The sequence below is a fragment of the Falco biarmicus genome, chromosome 5 (genome assembly GCF_023638135.1).
Source record: "Falco biarmicus isolate bFalBia1 chromosome 5, bFalBia1.pri, whole genome shotgun sequence".
NCBI classification, from domain to species: domain Eukaryota; kingdom Metazoa; phylum Chordata; class Aves; order Falconiformes; family Falconidae; genus Falco; species Falco biarmicus.
The window spans coordinates 18,762,710-18,782,536 of NC_079292.1; the positions used below are offsets into that span (position 1 = coordinate 18,762,710).

The 19,827-nt window shown below is 39.4% G+C and overlaps 1 long non-coding RNA gene across 1 annotated transcript in view; it reads left to right on the top strand.

Moving 5' to 3' along the window:
* Positions 1-19,313, top strand: part of LOC130149757 (uncharacterized) — a 30,322-nt gene extending 11,009 nt beyond the window's left edge. The window contains exons 2-3 of the long non-coding RNA XR_008822006.1: positions 15,486-15,614; positions 18,571-19,313. This is a non-coding gene — a long non-coding RNA (uncharacterized LOC130149757). The remainder of the gene's footprint in view (positions 1-15,485; positions 15,615-18,570) is intronic.
* The last annotated feature ends 514 nt before the right edge of the window (positions 19,314-19,827 follow it).

Sequence of the window (19,827 nt, forward strand, 5' to 3'; positions counted from 1 at the left end):
TCCCCTATTTTTTGAAAGTTAAGCTCACTTTTAAGGTCTGAATTGTAATGAGAGTTAGGTGGGAACCTCTGTAACTGTTCTGATCAAGATAATTTGAAGGACCTTGTGGCATATGATATAAATGTCCTCTGAACCTGTCCGTGTTCAGGGTTACACTATGCTGGAGAGTGAACATTTGGGTTCTATTTATTCATCTCAAACCTCTTAATTGGTCTTCAGGTTTATCATTGGCACCAAAGTTGGTGATCTAAATCTTGTCCTGCATGTTTTTCACAATAGGAGCAAATCAATTTGGGTGAGCCCTATTACCTTATTACCTATGAATGGAACTTTACTTCAGAAATTCCTAGGATGTTTTGCTTTTTAAGGATGTCTGTAAGACTTCAAAACAGCTATTAAGGTAAGGAAATTGTTTAGCTGCTTTCTGTCGGTTTCCTTCTTTTGTTGAACCTTTAATAAAGAACCAGGACATTGCTTAGGTGGTGAAATGAAACACAGGTGGTGGGCTGAAACCTCCTTGTATTTATGTCAATGTAGTCATTTTATAATTCCTAATCTTCCTTCCCTCCCATCTCCAATTGTTTCATTAACAGTTGACAATTTCTAAGAGCCTGGAGAGTTTTGCAAGTATGGAGCTGTTCAAACAAATTGCAGGGAAGCCTCATGTTACGCAGACAGTCAGAAAAGATACAATGCAGCAGTAACTTTGTCAGTTACCGGCTGGTTTGTCTGTCATTTCTGCTCAGTTCTAAGCAGAAAAAGACCTGGTACCTACTTGGTGCATTTAAGTGCTACAGTAGCACCAGGTATAAAAGCATCGTTGGTGATGTGTGAGGGTCTCCAATGGCTCATGGAAAGTAGAAGCTGGCTTTTCACGTTGGTAGCAACTAACTGATTAACAAGAAATTTATAAGCATAAATACATGCTTTGCTTCTGGAAAAGCTTTCAGAAATTCTGTTAACAGTGCTTATGAAGCATATTGCTGTTCATCTCTTCTATCCAGCCTCACATATCAGCCTCTTGAATCAGAACCTTTTGCTGTCTTGTTTCTTCACAACTGTAGAGGAGCAGTAGAAATGCACATACCACTTCATTCTAGTTTCTTATGTATTTCTCCCTCGCCTCTATCTTTTCCTCAACTTCCAACCCTTAGTTTCATGGCATTGCACCCAGGAGGTGGAGGGATCTAAAGCTAAACCGGGACTGGGCAAGGGGCTTCCTGGAGCCCTGTACTGATGCTGGACCTGAAATGGGGGACTTGGTGCTTATAAGCATCCAGTTAACACCAAATGATGCAACTAATTTGCGGGTAATTCTGTATTAGAGCCTCTGATGTGCCCAAACAGGAGTGGAAAAAGAATATGAAGAATGAGTCAGTCCACCCTGTCTGGGCTATGGCTCCCTCAGAAGGCCTGCTTAAATGGGTTTTTCTTACTATGAAGAAGGGTAAAAGTGTTTTAGCCTACAGAGAGTGCTAACAACCTCCTGTTTATCTCAGTTACCCAAACCATAGCAAAAACCAGTTACCCAAACCCAAACTCCTGTCTGGACCATTATTGGTGCCCATTCAAATGGTTCTAACATTGAAGTAATAAGCAAAAATATGTGCTAAACAGCCCTGAATCCTTTTCAAGCTGAGTCTGATCCTGTGGGTTTGATGTTTATCTGCGTCCACCTAGACCAAATTCTAAAAATGTAAGTCATGTTTCATCATGTGGTAGCCATCTAAAAGCCCTACCTTCAATCCCAGCAGAAACATTTTCCCTTGCTCCTCTGCCAGATTATGCTGTTGAGGGCTTCAGGGTTAAACTCATAATAGCTATTGAAAAAGAGAGTGCTGTGGAACGTGCCAGCTTTTTTGTACATCACTTATCTTCACAGGGCCTCAGAATAACAGTCAAGCCCGTTATTTCGGTGTGTTGTATTAGGCAGTCAAAACAGGAGGAGGCTGCTCTGCAGCATGTATTCCACTTGAGACCTCCAATGAAGCAGCAGAATTTGGGATGCTGTTGTCATCTTGGTTATGGGCTCTCCACTTCCTCCTTAGTGACTTCTTCAAATGAACTCAGTATGGGACCCTCCCAGTCAGGGACAATGAGGAGGACAAAGGTTATATATGACTAAATCCTTGGGAGGATACACTGTGCGGGTCCTCCTAAGATCTTCCAGGGTTTATGTTTGAATAATATGAAGAGTATGTATGCCCATAGCTCAAGCCACAACCCACCACCATCCCCAAACTGATAAAGTCTCTCTCTCTCAGCTACAAGACCTTTTTCTTCCCCCATTTTGCCTGAGGTTTTGGCTTAGACATGAGATTAGAAACAAAACCAGATTTTTTTTTTTAAAAAAAGCTGAAATCAGATATTTTTTTTTTTTACTGGACTTGATGATATAGCTGACTGAAGCGAAAAATTTAAAGGAAAAGCCAAATACATAATTGCTTTAGAAAATGTTAAACTAAACCCACACACTTCATAGTAAGAAAGAAAGAGATGGAGAATCAGTTTCTGTATGCAGACTGAGAAGGAGGGTTTGAAATCCCCAAGCCCAGCTGTTTCACTTGTTTGGAAAAGTACTGAAACAGAGTTAGACACACAAATGCATCTATATTAAATACATTTATAAATAAAGTTTTCTGTTAGGGTGAGTTTTAGAAGTAGTGTTCTAAGGAAGAGAAGAGCTATGTCCTCTAATGGAAGTATCAAATTAAATGAAAAGTGTGAAGCTACTCTTAGAGAGGTAAGGGTAATGTAATCCTCTAGGGAAGATTTCAGAGGAAGCAGGTTACACTGTCCCCCACTTCATGCTATGCTACATCTTCCCTTTTAAATGTCATGTAAAGCATTTCATAGGAAGAGCTCTGACATTAAACCTCGAATCACTGGATTCATCTTTGTTTATTCTGGAGGCACAAATACTTAGGGTTGTCTCAAAGTGGCTTTCTAGACCCTACACTTGCCTGGCACAGCAGTTCCCCACCTTGAATATATGCAAGAGAGACAGGTCAAACCTTGGAGCTAACGCTGAATCTAGTTGCTCTAAGAAATAGACCCAGGGTGTGTGTGGAGGCTGGCTGGGGCTGAGCAACCCCCACTACAAGGAGGGAAGAGGAAGCTAGTGGGAAAATGCGTGGAGCTGGGCTTGCTTCTGCCTCCCAGGAGACTGGGAAATAAAGGATGGTTCCTGGTGCTGGGCAGGAGCTCCCCTTTCTCCTCTCCCCAGCACAACGCATCAGCCTGCTCACCACAGAAACATAAACCATCTTTGCAAGGCTCCAGCATCATAAACAACAGTAAGAGAGAGGGACAGCTGTGGTGGTTTTCTGTGTCTGCTTTCCTAAGACACTGCCTACATTTCCCATGACTAAATTAATCACCCATAGAGGCAAGTTAATATTGTACACCGTAACTGCGATTGTGAAGTCTTTCTGTTAAAGAAAGGAGGCAAGCTAATTCCTCAGAACAGCGCTGGCAGAAATGGCAGTGGGCAGCTACTCAAGCTATCAATGATTTATCTCAAGTACAATCTATTTCTGGCAAGGCAAAGCCCAGCGTGAGCTGATTTACCTTTCCTTATGTCAATAACATGTTTATTGTTATTAATCCGATCTGATGAGTGTTTCCTTTTGGAAAACTCATCAGTTATTTCTATAAAAATTGCAAACCATTGTGCTGCTTCACTTGGAACATTCAGTACTCTGGAGTCCCTATCTAGAGCCTGTTCCTGCTACACCTCTTTTCAGTGACTGTCTCCCAAAATGCCATGCCACCTCTCCTCCTTTCCTGGCTGTGCAAGTGCTTTTCTTCTTCTGCTGTTCAGGTTCATGCTCCTAGTTTGATTGTGTATATTATAAGAAACGGGTGTAAGGCTTCACGGAAATAAAATGTAAGATTTATTGGAGTTTGCCCCTCAGCACAGGGACACACATCTGACTGGAGGAGTTTGTGCCCTGGAATAGTCAGAATTTCCCTATTTCATTTCAGAGCAGTGGCCCTCCCTTTTATACTGGGTTGTTTGAGTTATTTGGGGACTCCTGCAGTGGTCCTCTTTCCCTTTTCCCATAGGAGTAGACAAAATTATGACCGGTGTTGATGGCTCATTGCTGTCACTGAAATAACACACCACTGCATATTTTTCAAAACCAGAATGCACCTTTCCCCCACTCTTTTAAAATGTAAATGGATTTTAGTAAGACTGAGTAATATAGTCATAGCTATTGTCACAGACAGGGCCAGCATCCTTTGGCATCCATCCCTGGCTGGCATCCATTTATTTTTCCAGGAATGCTTAACAGTCTTTTAATAATACATTTCCTCATATTGAATACACTTTATATCCTGTGCCTTGGTTCTTGGAGGTGTCGCATGCCGGTCTGAGACCGGAGCATGGCTCTGTTTGTATTCTCGGGAACAGAATTAAGACTCAAAATGGAGTCAAGAGCCAAGGAACTTTATTTGCCCAACAATACATCTGTGAATGCAAAGAGAGAGAAAGCAAGAGATAGAGAGAGAGAAAAGAAGGAAAGAAAGAAGGAAAGAAAAGGAAAGAGTTCAGAGCAATAGCTACACCCCGGAGCTGCAGCGTCCCGACAGTCCAATTAGTTTCCAAGTCCGGTGGGGGAACGTTCTGCCCGATGTCAGTTGGTTCCATGTTTTTATAGAGTTTTTACAAGCTGTTCTGCTTAACCACACCTTCCACCTGTCAATGGTGTACGTGCCCAACATCAAGGGGCCTCCAGGCACCTTGACCCCCTCACCCCAAGTCTTGGCGCATGCACAGGGGTTTGGTTAAGTTTTGCAGGATCAGCCTCCCCCGTTGCTCCAAGACGTCAGTCAGTTTCCTCCTTTAACAATGTATAGATAAACCTCTGCGGTGGCAGTGGTGTTATATTCCTGCCTGAAATCTCTTTCGTGGCAGTGGTGTTATCTTCCTGCCTTAACAATTTATTCACTGTGGTAATGGCATGAGTTTCCTGCTATAGCAACGTTGAGACAATACATCTGCTGTGGCGATGGTGGGTCTCATCAGCACAGTTTCTCACAGGAGGTTGTAAGCAAGGTCAAGGACTTGCATTTCTCATAGATGATTTTCTGTTGCCTTGCTTGTGATTCTGTAATCAGTGAATGGTCCTTCTAAAATTTTCTTGCCCATTATGCACAACTGTTGGATATTGCTTTCTAAGAAGGAACATGTTGGGGGGAATTTCCTTGAATGAACTAAACCACATCTGGCTGTTCTTTCTCATAATGATTTTCTGGTTGGCACAGTGAATAAGTTTAGGTATTTCCTGAGATGTGTTGTGAAAGTAATAATTTCAAATGCTACTTATCTGAATTCTTCATTCTACTGTTTCAACCGAGAAGTGATTACATCTTCTATTAGCAATGTAATTTCATAGTGAGATATTTAACTTCTTTTGAGAGAGGCTAAATGGCTTTTACTTAGAAAAACACAGTTGCTCTGGTGTCTTTACTTGAGTACGCTGTATTTCATTGTTATAAACAGCATAAAAATATCAGAAAATGTTCATGGACTATACTGAAATGATGTATATGTGTGATTTTTAGTAAGCTTTAATGTTTTAGTTGTATAGAAACTGGATATAAACCAGTACAGGCTAATATTTAGTGTCAGCTCACCTCTGATTTATTTGCATACATTTGTGTCATGAAAGCCAATGAAGTAATTCAAAGTTTCTGGAAAAATTAGATATTCTGTAGAATAACTTTATTTCTTAACAATCTGCTTTTAGGAGCTGTTTTGAATAAGCAATGTAGATTTGTGCTTGTCTTCAACATGATTCTGGAAATTTGATGCACATAATTATTGACAGGCAGAACCAGGCTTGATATAGCATCTTCTGAATAAATAGGGAACATTTTCATTTTGGTGTTTCAGGTAACAGTTCCTAAATTTAGTCTTTTAATGCTTACTGGACTGGAGTTTTGAAACCTTCCTTACAGCAGTATCAGATATTGGAGGGTATAAGTTTATGCTTTTTTACCCATTAAGTTGCCAAGTTAAACTGAATGAATTTTCATTACTGTGTCTGTGAATTTCTCTTCTGTTGCATTATGCCAGCATTGTAGCTGCTGTGATTTGGTGAAAAATGGGAGAAAAGAAAAAAAAAAAAGAGAGAGAGAAAAATCTCAAAACATCCAACCCCAAAACCTCTTGCCAGCTGTTAAGGGCATGCTCCCAAGTTGTACTTGCCTGATTCGCTGTCACTGGTGTGGGACAGTGATCTGTGGGTTTACAGACCGCTGCTTACTCGAGCTCCTTCTCTGTAAATGTGGCAAGATGCATGTGACTATGCCTCCTTACATTCCTTAGGAACCCTCTGACTTGCAGCCGCTGAGCCTTTCACTGCTCAGAGAAATGACCCTCTGTCCAGCTCAACCAGGAACTTTTCAGTTCCCACTGATTTTTTGGCATGTGCACAAAATTTCCCCCTAAAGACCCTAAATAAATGGATCAAACAGACTTCAAAAGATTTGTCTTCTCTTTAAAAGGGGACTCTATTAGTTCAGAAGAATCTGGAACTTTTCCGGGAGAACACAAAGCTTGGGGGAAGGGTTATATTATTGTTGGGGTTTTTTAGACACTTTCTGAGTATTGAGACAGTGGTTGCTGTGATTCTTACGCTTTGGCATTTCATAGTAGTATTTGACAGCACTCCTACACAAAAAGAAAAGAAAAAAAAAAGATAATTGCAACCTAAAACATACAAAAAAGTGGTCGACATGAAGCTTTTATATGAAAACAAGTATTTCTGTGACCTGTGTCTGTAATGCAAATGAAAAATCCAAGTCAGGAAATGGAAGGAAAAAAGCAGTGCTTTGCTAAAGTTGAAAAATGGGAGCCTGACATTTGAATTACTGTTATACTGGTATTATTGTACTGACTCAAGGAAATTTATTCCAAATCTGCTCTGCATTAGTGTAGACTATCCTTCTGTGTACTTAAATGTTAAGGAACAAGAATATCAATGGGATTGCTGAGTATCTGCAACACCAAAGCCGCAAAAGCAGCAGAGAGTATTTAATTAGTCTTAACATGCTTATGTATATGCAATGAACACAGCCACAGAGTACTCAGTTGTTTCTATTTTGCAACTATATAAGAGTGAATTTGAGAAATTTAGTACACTGTAGGTGGGTATGAGGGTCTGTAAGTTCTGATAGTAATTATTACAGCACAGTGAACAAAACTTCCTTTGTAGTAAATTCTTGCTATCACAGTCTCACAGGTAGTGTTTCAGAGCTACTCTGGTATCCCTGTGTTTCCCACAGCTATGGCTCAGCAAAACTCAGGCATGTTACTAGAGCACAGGTCCTTCCCCCGGATTGCTCAGTGATTAAGTTCCACTTCCTGCTTACTTAATTCAAAAATCTGATTATCCTTCAAGATGCAGGAAGGTTCAAAGTTGGACATAGTTGGAAACCGCATGATATTTTTTTTTTCCCAGTAAAACAACAGGGACAAGCTGTTTATACAAATATTGGCACGCTGTTCCTGGCAGCACTACATGAAATGCAGCTGGGTGGCTGGCAGTTCTGTGCTCTTCCCAGAGGCACAACTGGAGACTTAGTAAAGAAAACCTGTTTCTACCAAGCTCTATAGAGAAAGCAAACTGCTTTCATGGCCACAGCAGCCACCTATCATGTTTTCTTTAAAGATAATAAGAATAGTTCCATTTTGTCAGAAGAATTTCAGTTCCGAGTTCCTTTAAAATAATTCCTGTTTTAGAATAAAGGCTACTCATGCAATGCCTGGGTTACACATTTTAAAGCATTTCATGTAGCAGTAAGTCCATGTTACGTTCTCAGTGGGCCCTCACGAAACATTTCCTGCTGGCTATGACCCACCACCGTCAGCAAAAAATTCATGGACAAATCTCTGGGTTTGTAAACAACTTTTGCTAATTGCAGAAGGTCACAGAAGAAGATTATTGTGCTTGGGGAACTGAAGAGCTGAGTTCTTTAACCTCACACATTTGGTATTGAATCATTTACTTAAGAAACTTTGATATAAAGTATTTCAGTCCATGTAGCAGCACATAATCAACTCTGTCCTTTCTAATGATAATGGGTCTTTTTGGCCATGTTTCACCACTGCAGACAAAATACATGAAGACAGACCTTTGAGTGTTCTAATCTATATGTGCCACTTGCAAAGCAAACAGTGTACTGGAATAATAATTTAAAGGAACATTTCATAGCAGCTGATAATTTTCTGCTGTAACAGGACACTGGGAAAATGCTGACGCTATGAAATGAAATGCTCTCCAGTTAGCTCTCAAGCAGGTGAATGGCTGGGCTTGCTGGGCAGGGCACCTTCAGGCTGCTCAGCCTGCTGGCTGCCCGGCTCTCAGCCCAGCTTTTTCTTCAGCACTCCGCTTCCATTTGTCTCACAGCACATTTTTCAGAAATGTACTATATATATATATATATATATATATAAATTTAATCATTCACTTCAAGAATGAAAAATGTGTTGTAAGTTTGTAGTTCTAAATACATGATTTGGGCCAAAAGTATTGCACACACTTTTTGTGGTACGCTGTCAAACAAATACCAAAATTCCATACCATACGTGTGGCTTTTGACAAACAATAATAAGCCAATTATCTTTTTTTTTTTCTGGATGTACATGAAACACAATTCACATGCCTTACATGGCAGATACACGCACATATATAAAAGACTGCCATAAAATATTCTATAACAGAATGTAAATACATTTTTGTTTCTTCACATAAATGGACTCATTTTTCTTGATCAAGACTGAAATGCTGTTTATATGAGTAAGTAGCAAAGGTTATGTGAAAATAACAACTAATAATCACGATGCCCCATACTGCTTGACAGTTCCCCTATTCCTGATAAGCTTAGTTAAATATTAATGAAGTTTTATTTGAAATTCTCCTTTCTAGATTGTTTTTTTTTTGGCCTGAGATAAAACACAGGGGCAGCTAGCATGTTCTCTGTGCCACTGTAAAATTTAAAGCTACCTATTTTTTCTTCATATAGCAATATTTTTAGTGTAAACAATCAAAAAGGTGGGGGAGAGCTGGTCTTACAGCAAAGGGAGGGAGTTTGCAGATTTGCTGCCAGTTCTGGTACCAGCTCTTTGGGCTCTGGACCACGAGGTTCTGGTTGAAGCTGAGGCAAGCCGAGCTGTGATTAACCAACCGACTGAACACTGGCATATTGCAAGCCACAAAATTTAATATGATTACTCTTGAAGATAGCAAAGTAATTTGGGTTTCATTAGGATGTTTTTGGTTTTCATAAAATGTATGTATCTTCAAATGTGGGTTGCTGGATGAAAGCAGAAGTGAAAGTCCAGTGGCATTTGGAGCTGTCACGTTTTTAGCTAGAAGTCAGTTTTGAAGCAACCCAGTGCAACTACACCAGCAGATAATCAGCTTTTTGGCAGAGGGATGGCTCTAAGATAGGGCTAGGTTACAGCTGAAGACCGAGCTGTTACTTTATCCAAGGCATGCATATTAAATGGAGAGGAATGAATGATGGTGAAATTGTGAAAACATGTGGAGGCAAATTTAGCTAGGAACTATATTCTACTCAGTTGAACTGAAGTAAGCATGTAGCCGTACTTCACTACCCACAAACGAGAGAGTGCATTGTAAAGCAGTGGCACTCTTCTGGAATCCCCAAGAGAAAGGAAGAGTGTTAGGATCAGGAAATCTGATTCCATAAAGCTCTGACCAGTTTCCATGACTTTCCGGCACACATTGTCACAGCAAGGGCAGTAGTACAGGTGACAGACTGGGTATGCTGGATGCTTACTAGCAAAAGCATCTGTTGGGGCAACATAAAGTTGCAAGTTTTTAGTCTGTCAGCATAATATGTGCCCTTTCTAACACAATCCTGACAGAACTAGATGTGACTAAAGTGAAACTCCCCATAGCCTTCAAAGGCTGAACTGTAATGTGGGCAAATGGCAGCAAAATTAGTGCAGAATTCCTGATCACAAACTTATGTTCCCACGGGAGGTTTTTGATGGAAGGGGAAGATAGTATTGTGCAAACAATGCAAGAACTCTTTAGATCCTGTTGGTGAATTTTTTCTAGTATTAGAGTTTATATGCATATAGAGTTTATATTAGAGTCTAATATGAATGAGTATTAGAGAAGCCAGACAAGTCTGTGTTAGGAAAATCTTATTCCCTAACTATTGTACCAATTAGTCTTTATAGTATGAAGTTGAATGAACTTTCTTAATAGTATGAAATTATATTAGCTTTTGTAAGAGATATATAGTTTACATTGAATACTGCATAGTCATGGTGAAGTCAGCATGATTAAAGGGCCCCGGTTCATTGCAAGGAGGAGGACAGCCCCCATCCTGAATTTAAAGAACTTTGTTTCTTGGAATCTTAAAGCCAACTGAGATAAAAGCTCTCCAGCACCTCTGTGAAATGCTTCCATTATCTGGCATCATAGATAAGTAATAGTAGAAAGACTGACTCCAAGGACATCTAGCTCAAGAAAGAAGCGAATGGTGGCACAACAGTTGCTTTTAACAATATTAGTGTGTATGTGTTAAGTAGTAACTGGTCAAATCATGTTGTGCCTGAATGCTTGAAAGGTGCAAGAACCACGTGTGAAACCACATTTGGTGTGCCTCAATTGGAATGGGACATCTCACACACATGAATAAGGAATGAGTCTTGTAATTCTATACTTCGCATCCTAACCTCTCTCCTCGGTTGGCATGGGCCAGCTGCAAAATTTCATGACATCTGTTTGACTTTCTGCCCACAAAAAATTGGTGGTGAATGTGATTGTAGATGGTAGTTTGCACTGTAGTGACCTTGAGGTACTAGAGCTCAAAATCCAGAGGAAGTGAGGAAAAGAAGCAGCAGAGTTAGCATTGTGGACCTCAAGACAAGTCACTTAAGCTTATTTAGGGAACTTCCATGCAGAATCCAACCAGAGGCTGTCATGAGAGGGCAACATGCTCCAGAGAGCGTATTTTTACTAACTAGCTTTTAAAGAAAACTTACTGAAAGTTCAGCAACATCTCCCCATACAACCATTTATAGAAAAAGGGAGAATTTTGACAGTACTCCAGCTCAGCAAAGCAATTAACTTCTTAGTGAACCAGTATGTACAAAGCATAGAAGTGAAACAAGGACAGCAATACATATGAGTGATCATCATGCATTTAGTGAAAACATCAGAAAAGTCAAAGCTCAGGTGGAGCTAAACTTGGGAGCCAGGGATGTAGGAAGAAGGGATTCAACAAGCATGGCAGTAGCTGATGAATGGGAGAGTCAATTTGGTGACAATGATTCTGAAAAGCCTGAAGTATTCCTTGATTTTCTTGCCCCAGTCACTACAAAGATCCTCCCAGATCACTGCCTATAGGAGGCTGGTAAGGAGGCTAGCCAACAGTGGGGATGCAACAAATTCAAAACTACTTTAAAAAGCTGAGCATATTCACATCTGTGGGTTAGATGGCATTCATTGAAGTGTGATTGCAGGATGACTGTGTTATCTACAAAAACATCATAGTGATCGGAGGAAGTCCCTGTCTTGAAAGACGTTGATATTACCCTCATCTTTAAGAGTGGCACAAAGGAGGCTCCAGGTCAGAAAGATTGGCCAACCTCACCTCAGACTGGACATCATGTACTTCTGCAATCCATTTACAAGCACTGGAAAAACAAGAAAGTCCTTCAGGAACAGTAAGCACAAATTTACCAAGGACAGGTCATTCTTGACCAGCTTGACTGCCTTATATGATGAAATGGCTGGCTATGAGGCAGGGGGAGAGCAGCAGAGATCAGATACTTTAACTTTCATAAGGCTTTTGACTTAGGAAACATGCACTGGATGAAGTGTGCATTAGATGGGCTCATAATTGAATTGACCATGGGACTCAAATGATAGTAATCAATGCATTGACATGTAGTTGGCCGTTATTAACAAGTACCCCAGGGGTCAATACTGGGACCGATACTGTTGAATATCATCATTATCATCTCAAATGATGAGACAGACCACATCCTCAGGAAATGTATAGATTACATTAAATTTGAGTAGGGTGATCGACATGTTGATGGTTGAGATTCAGTCCAGAGGGGTTTTGAAAAGCTTGAAGACTAGGCCAACAGAAACTAAGCTCAACAAGAAGCCTAAATTTCTGTGCCTAGGGCAGGATAACACCAGGTATCATTACAGGCCACAAACTGACCCACTGAGCTGCAGGCTTGCTGAAAAGGCTATGGTGGACACCAAGCTGAATATAAACCAACAGTGTGCTCTCATCGTAGATAAGACAAACTGCTTATTGAATAGGAAAGCATGTCCAACAAATTGAGGAAGTCATCATTACCCTCTGCATGGTGCTGGTGCGCATGCACATGAAATATTCTGTACAGTTTTGGGCCATCTCACTCAGTCTTGAAAATGGTGAGAATCTATCCAACCACTAAGACGATTAGGGGCCTAGAGAGTATGACTTGTGAGGAGAGGTTGAGTTTGACGGGCTTACTGAATCTAGCAAAGGGGAGGCTAAGGGTCAATGTAACCACAGCCTAAAGCTACTTTCAAGGGAATGGTAAAGCAAAAGCCAAAATCTTCTCAATAGTGGCAGATGTATGAGAAGAGAAAAGACCCAGAGGCTGAACATCTTTGAACGTTAGGAAAAGCTTCTTTACTTAGTGGGAGTGGGATAATGTAGCATTGGAAGACTGTATAATCTGTCCTTGGAGGTTTTCACATCATAGCTAACCAAAGCTGCAGCTGATGTAATGTAACATTGATGAAACTCGGTTTAAGTGGAAAGATGGACATGAGATCTCTGGATATACTCCTTCCAGCTATACTTTCTGTGATTGGTTTCTGTTGTGTATCTACATTCTGTTCAAGTTCAGGCAAATGTATATTCACTTGGTCTATCTGAAGTTGTTACACTGAAGGAAAGGAGTAGGAATTCACTTCAGGCAGTAGGAGAGTGTCCTCTGACTTGTATCTGACTTCAGCTTGCCACTGTCTTAACGCACTTTGCAACATCATCTGAAAATGCACTACACTACATACAAATGCAAGAGTCAAACAGTAATAAGAAGATACCGTAAGTTCATAGTGAGAACCTTTCCCTGTTTAAACCTCTGACAGTTTTACACACCTAATGATTGTGGGGAAAAAAAAAAAAAGAAAAAAGTCCAAGATGCTCTAAATACAGTGTAATCTGATTATGTATTCTTCTGCCTGTTGCCAGCAAACAAATATTACGCCATATGCTTCATGATCGAGCAATGCAGTTGTGTGATTACACAGTACTAGTTGGCCAGATCTCTTCTGTGTCTACATAATCCTATGTGTTCCTCAAAGCTGTGAATGAGAAGATAATATTTTTCATCTGTTATCATGCCACTGTAGTTAAGGAGGTGGAGAGCATTACCAGTATTAATTAAGCTTAAATGACACTGTAATAACTGCCATTAGCAACTCAGTCCTATCTTCTATTTCAGTCTTTGTTTTTCTGAGCGCTCTTGTAAATTGCTCTGATTTATACTTTCATTTATTTTATTTTATTTTTTTTTTACTATAAATCCTCTTGCTGTGCAGATAATAGTTTCAAGGGCTGCCACTTTTACTTTATCAGACTTTGGCTAATGCAGCTGTATTTCACAGAAAATTCACAGAAATTATTGCTGAGTCAGTTCAATCCTGAATTCCAACATAATTGGGCTAAGCAATTTGAGCAATTTGAGATTAACCATGGCAGCATGAGCAGGAGTTTGGCCTTGTGAAAATAATCCTTCAGACAATCTTCTACAACAGATATAGATATGACTTCTTTTGTTCCCTGAGTGGAGATAGGAAATGGGTAGTGATACTTTGGATCCAAATCTCTTTCTAGATCTGATCCTTAGCTCTGCAAGAAAATGTTGCCCTTTATATGAGCTGTGATGAAACTACAGTTTAATCAATACTGAGTGATGAAGACACGTTTAAAATGAATTATCAGTGTGGGTATCCTTCCAGGAAATATCTAGAAAATATTGATTCTGTTTGACTCTGGATAAGCTCTACAAGTATCTGTATTATGTTGCATACATGACTATGAGGATGGGGTTAATTTGCCTATCCAGCTACCAGAGGCCATGTTTAGCTATTTGGCATAAATATTAGATGTGCGTTTAAAATAATTAAGCAACTCTTTCACTCTTACCATCTTATGTGTTCCCTCTGTTTGTACTGCCTCAGGTTCACTGTACTAGGGAAGATATACAGCTGGAAACTAACCCAGGAAAAAAGGGGTTTGGTTGTAATGACTCAGCAGAAGGGACAGATCAAGGGTTGAGGACAGCTACCTGGTGACAGACGCTTAAAATAACATAGACAACGAGGAAATGAATGCTCAAGTCTTCTTTTTGTATGTACGTGCTGAACTACTTTTCTAGATCTTCTGTTACAAAAGACATACTTCAGTGTCCTCCTCCCTGTGTAGAAACCCTTTGCTGCCCAGGAGAAGCTCATTTTTCAGTTCTGAACTGCAGCAGTTAGTAAGCTGTACATCTGCTGAAGGGACACTCTCATCACTGAAGAATGGTGTTCAAGCTGACCATCTGACGTAAACTCTCTCACCATTTAATCAACAAATGTGTGGCTATGACCATCTAAGTGCTTGTAATACACAGCTACTATGTGTGTAACCACTGGCCTCTTAGACAGATCCTTTGTGCTGTGGCCTCTTTGCATCTATCATCCCTTAGACTTTATGCCAGAAGTCAACATTCTTAATTTATTCCCTTAAAGAAAAATAGTAGTTTTTAAAAGCATTTACAATTCATCCTCTGAGCCTTCATGTGAATATATGATGATAATAGTAATTAATTAAGTATGCTCTTTCTAAAGATGTCACAGAAGGCTACAAAAGCTTTTAAGAAATTGGTCCTTAGAACATCACTATGATTTGGGGAAATATTTTTTTTCTCCTTTTTTCCTGATTAAAAATGTTAAACTTGTAGAATAAGTCCTTTGTCCAAGGTCCAGAAACAAATTCTGAGTACAGATTTGGAGTTCCAGCAGAAGCAATGAGTTTAACCATTTGGTGTTCATACCTATAGAAAATAAAAAGCTCACCTAGATTTTAATTGGGCTATTTCATAATTTGCCCATAATTTTTTGGAAAACTAGAACCCTAGATAAAGACTTGGAAAGATGCATTCAAGTCCTTCTCTGCAAGCTATAGTCCTTGCTCTTTGAGTACAGATAGCTGTAGAATTGTGCAGTGCACAAAACTGTAGGATTGTGCAAAGGGCAATCAAGGTAATCCTATTTTAGGGTGGTTCTTGCATCAGGGTCTGAAGTTAGGTGAGTTTTGAGTGGGTCCGTAACAGTATATGGGGAGCATGTTCCTCATGAGAAGATGCTGACTGCAAGGTGATCTGCAAATGTGAGTTTAGGGATTTAGAAAGGTTTGACCTTTTCTGCTGTCAGGAACGTACTGCAGAACAAGCTTTCTGGATCTGCAAACACTTAAATGACTCCTGAAGTGAGAAGAATTTTCTTTGGTTAAACAAGAACACTGAGCAGACTGAGCAACTGAGGAAAGGAGGAGACCTCAAGGTAAGGTGCAGGGGCCCTGTAGCCCTCTTCATCACTATTTCGTCCAGCCAAGGCTCAGATATAAAAGTGCATGGCCTTAAGTTCAACAGGGCAGGGAGCAATACATGTGTGTTCGAGAACGGAGAAGGACCAGTAAAGGAGAAATAAGTAGCAGAGGACGTCTGGTCAGTCCACTAGAGACAGAGGGGACTGTGAACTTAAAACCACAGCAAATAACTAGCATAATTTTATCTACCTTATCCAACAGAATAACTGCACTTCTGCACAGAGAATTGCAGTGCAAAATCCTACTAAATTACAGAAATTATCTGAAATCTGTAAGTCAGTAGAGTGTAATATTTATTAAGAATTTAAGTATCTCAATAGAGTTTAATAATCTGACTTTTATACAAAAGTGAAAAACCAAAACAAACAACAAAACTAAAACCCAAACCCAAACAAACCAACCCAAACCCACCTTTATTCTGGAATGTTTTAGAAACAAGATTGTGTTACAAAAAAAAATAAATATACTTTTTACATGGTGTCAATGAAGCTAAGAAGACTGTAAGCAGGATAAGAAGAATGCAGAAGAACTGGAGAAAGTCCAGAGGAGAAACCCAGACTGACACAAGTGTGCATGATCACTATGGAAAGGCTGAATGCACTTTATTTGGTCAAGACTAAACAAAGTATAAAAGTATGGTACTATGTATTGTAGTAAGGAGGATGATGATCAGTTTTTCTCCATGTCAACTGGAGGAAAAAAAAGCCTAGTTATTGTCAAAGGAGATTCAGGGTGGATATTTGCAATAATATCTGATGATGCTTTTCTGTTTAAAAAAATGGCAATTTCCAATAAAACAATAACTGATATACAGAAAATATTTAGAAAAATTAGGATAGATGTGAAAATGAATTACGGTTGGTTGCTAGTTTAGAAATAATTTTTTAAAAATATATCTGTACTTTATTAATAATAAAGTATGTGCAGGAAAAAAAGGAGCATGTCAGGCTACAATAATTCATCAGTATTGCAAGACAGAAGAAAAAAAATCACAGTTTCCACAGGGCAGGAATTATTCTTAGTCCTCAGCAAAGATAAAAGCCCAGGAAGAAAGAATTGAATACAGGAGGGATATTGATGATGGAGTAGAAAGTACCGCTAAGAAGACTTTGCTTTCTACAGTCATGGGCTGCTGTCCTAAGAATGATGAGGAAGAACATCAAACAATAAAAATTTGCTAAAGAATGAGGAGAATTTACTGACCTGATCCCAAAGAAAGAAATTGGGGTGAAAACTGGAAGCCAACACAGGGCTTTGGAAGTGGCAAAAAGTTACTGGAACTACCAAAGGTGCAGTCTAGTCTTTTCAGCTTTGGCACCTGCACTGCATGTACTTTTAGGCGCTGGTAACAGTCTGTTACAGGTGCCTGTATGGAGTGAAAATGACCTAAAAGGGACTGTCTGCCTGAATTTACATCTATTTATTAGGCTTGCTGGAGCCCATTCATGCTGAGCATCTGAGATGTCTAGTCTCAAATATCAAGACCACATAAAAAGTTAGGAAGAAATTGAAGTTTAACACCAAAACTATGATTTCACTGAAGCATCAAGATATTTGGTTGGAAAAACTGCAAAGTTAAAATATCTACATAGAAAGATAAAGTCTTTCTATATTAAACCAGATTTTCTCTACAGACTGTATTTTCCAGAAGGGCACTGCAAGTCTCTATCTTTAATGGCCTTCTCCAAGGGTAGAACCTGAGGGAATCTTAATTATCCACAAAACTGTTTGAAAGTAATAGAAAATGACATAGAAAATTAACAATTATAGGCAAGATATTTTAGATCCCCGATTTGTGAAAGAAGTTGGAACAGCAGAGTGTAGATTGACGAGTGTAAAACTCAGTTTTCCACCAACTCAGGAAACTGCTGGGTTTATTCTTACAATATAGTATAATAGAAATATTATTAATTGCCACATGACAGTCTTAAAGGCATAATAACAAGCCACTTAAAGGAAAAGAGAGATAAGAATCAGTAAGAGATCACTATAACTGCATTGGGACCTCTTAAATAGCAGGGTGGGTGGAAACAGTGACATAAGCATGATCACACTTGACAAACAGATAGTTAAGGCTTTCTTGGTGATGGAATTTTAAACTCTTCTTGCAGAGATAATTAAATCTGCAATTGCCACATCCTGCATGGGCACTCGGATCACTTACATAGACACCCATGCACACATATTTATGAGGAAAAGTACTTATGAGGGATTAATGTTGAATTAATTTCAGTGATCTGTAGATGTTCCCACAAATTCAGGACTTTTCAGGATGTCAGTGTGCAACATAGAGGCACATATTCATCTTGGGCAAGGCAGCTATGCCTCTAAGCAAGTAAAGGAGTTTAACTGCTGGCATTCCAACATATTCCAGCAGGGCAGTAGGCTGCTAAACTTCCTTCTATATGTGACTGTATAAGTAGTTTTCTTCCTCTCTGTGTAGTAATTCAGACCATGTAAATAGTCCCTCTGGATGACACTGGAGTGAAAACAGCTTAATTAATTTTATTGTCTTTGTCCATCAGTACCTAATTATCTGTCATGCACAAGTACCAGAGGGGGTTTGTTCTTCTCTGGGTCTTTAAACGTTAAATACAACTACTAGCCACCATTGTGTACTTTCTACTATAGCCCATTTGACTGAAAGCCAACACCTGGCATACCATCATTCCTAAAAGCAATTTCTGCTTGATTTTAAGCTTATGTTCTTTTTGTGGCTAAGCCAGGATGTCTAAATGATCAACTCTGAGTGAAGGATTCCCTTGAATGTGTTTGTAAGTAGTTTTGTATGTAAGTGACTGTTCAGTGGTGGCTTTCCTGTCACAAGTCTTGTCCATAATGCACAAGTTTTCTTTGCGCTCTTTCTGATAATTGCTCTTACAATTTGGTCTTTGTTCATTTACCTTACAGGTAATTTTGTTGGAGCAGATTTCCTGGTACGTGCTTCTAAAACTTAACCTCAAACCTGTCTCCTGAGGATCCCCATCTCCCCATGACATGGTTGATATAGCTTGTCTCCTGTGCTTCAAGTGTTTGTGATGTTGTAAATCAAATTTGGAAAGTCACAGGTATATTCAGTCTTTTGTAGTGATTTAGGAGAAAGTTTGTTCTAAAAACAGAACTTGGATGCAGCTTAAGCCATGCTGCATGCTTGCTGTACTTTAAATGCTGTAATAATTACTTTTAAACTTTGGCACTCAAGTTCCATATTTGTTAAAAGCACAGATGAAGCACTCAAGTCACCAGTGCACAGGATTTCACTTGTTTCATCTGTTTGATCTAGCAGAAACTGTGGGATGATCCATAACCACACAAAGTATGTTTTGAAACAGGTAGAGAAAAATAACTTACGTTGGTTGTGATTTAAAGTAGTTGAGGGGATCACAAATATGATATTTTATGTATATGGGTAATAGAAGATAACTAATAATGAAACAGGAATGTTTTACACAGTGGCTATGTCAAAGCATTCAAGTTTTCTGATCTTCCTCAAAACATGGCAGTTTTGTTTATGAATCCCAGTCGATTTTATGCAATCAACTTTTTCATGTCAAAGTCAAGTCAAAGTAGAATCAGTTGCATTGTTGTTGGCGCTAGAAGGTTTTCAGCCCTAGTGGTTATAAGTGGTCCTTGAATTATGCAACTTTCTTTTTTAAAACTGTGGCAGAATGACAAACATCCCAGTCAGTGTATAAAAACAATGCCGTCAAAGCTAACGTGGCTGCTAAAATGTTGGCTAATACGAATTCTGAGGTGTGATTCTGAGATAACTGGAAACTTTTAAGTTCATCTCAGAAACAGTTATTAACGATGTGCTTCATTATACTAGCTGTAAAGTCTCCAGCATGAAACTAATTTTAGGGAATATTAGGAGTAAGCCAGTAAAACTCTGTGTGTGTTACAGCATTACTCTATCAACTAAATGATGACTGAAATAGAGGGGTCAAATGAGACTGGATATTTTACTGAGGTTTGAGTACAAAGGTGCTTAGGCTGGGCAAGATCCTTCATCTTCATCAGAGCCTTGCACTCACTTCTGTTTCTTTTTCTTTGCACCTCACGCTTGTTGTTGGTGTTGTGAAGTTTCCAGAAGGTGTTTCAGTCTTGTTTCCCTTCCCCTGTCTGTTTGAACACAAGGGAGATGCTCCCAGGCCTGAAGTGGGAGAG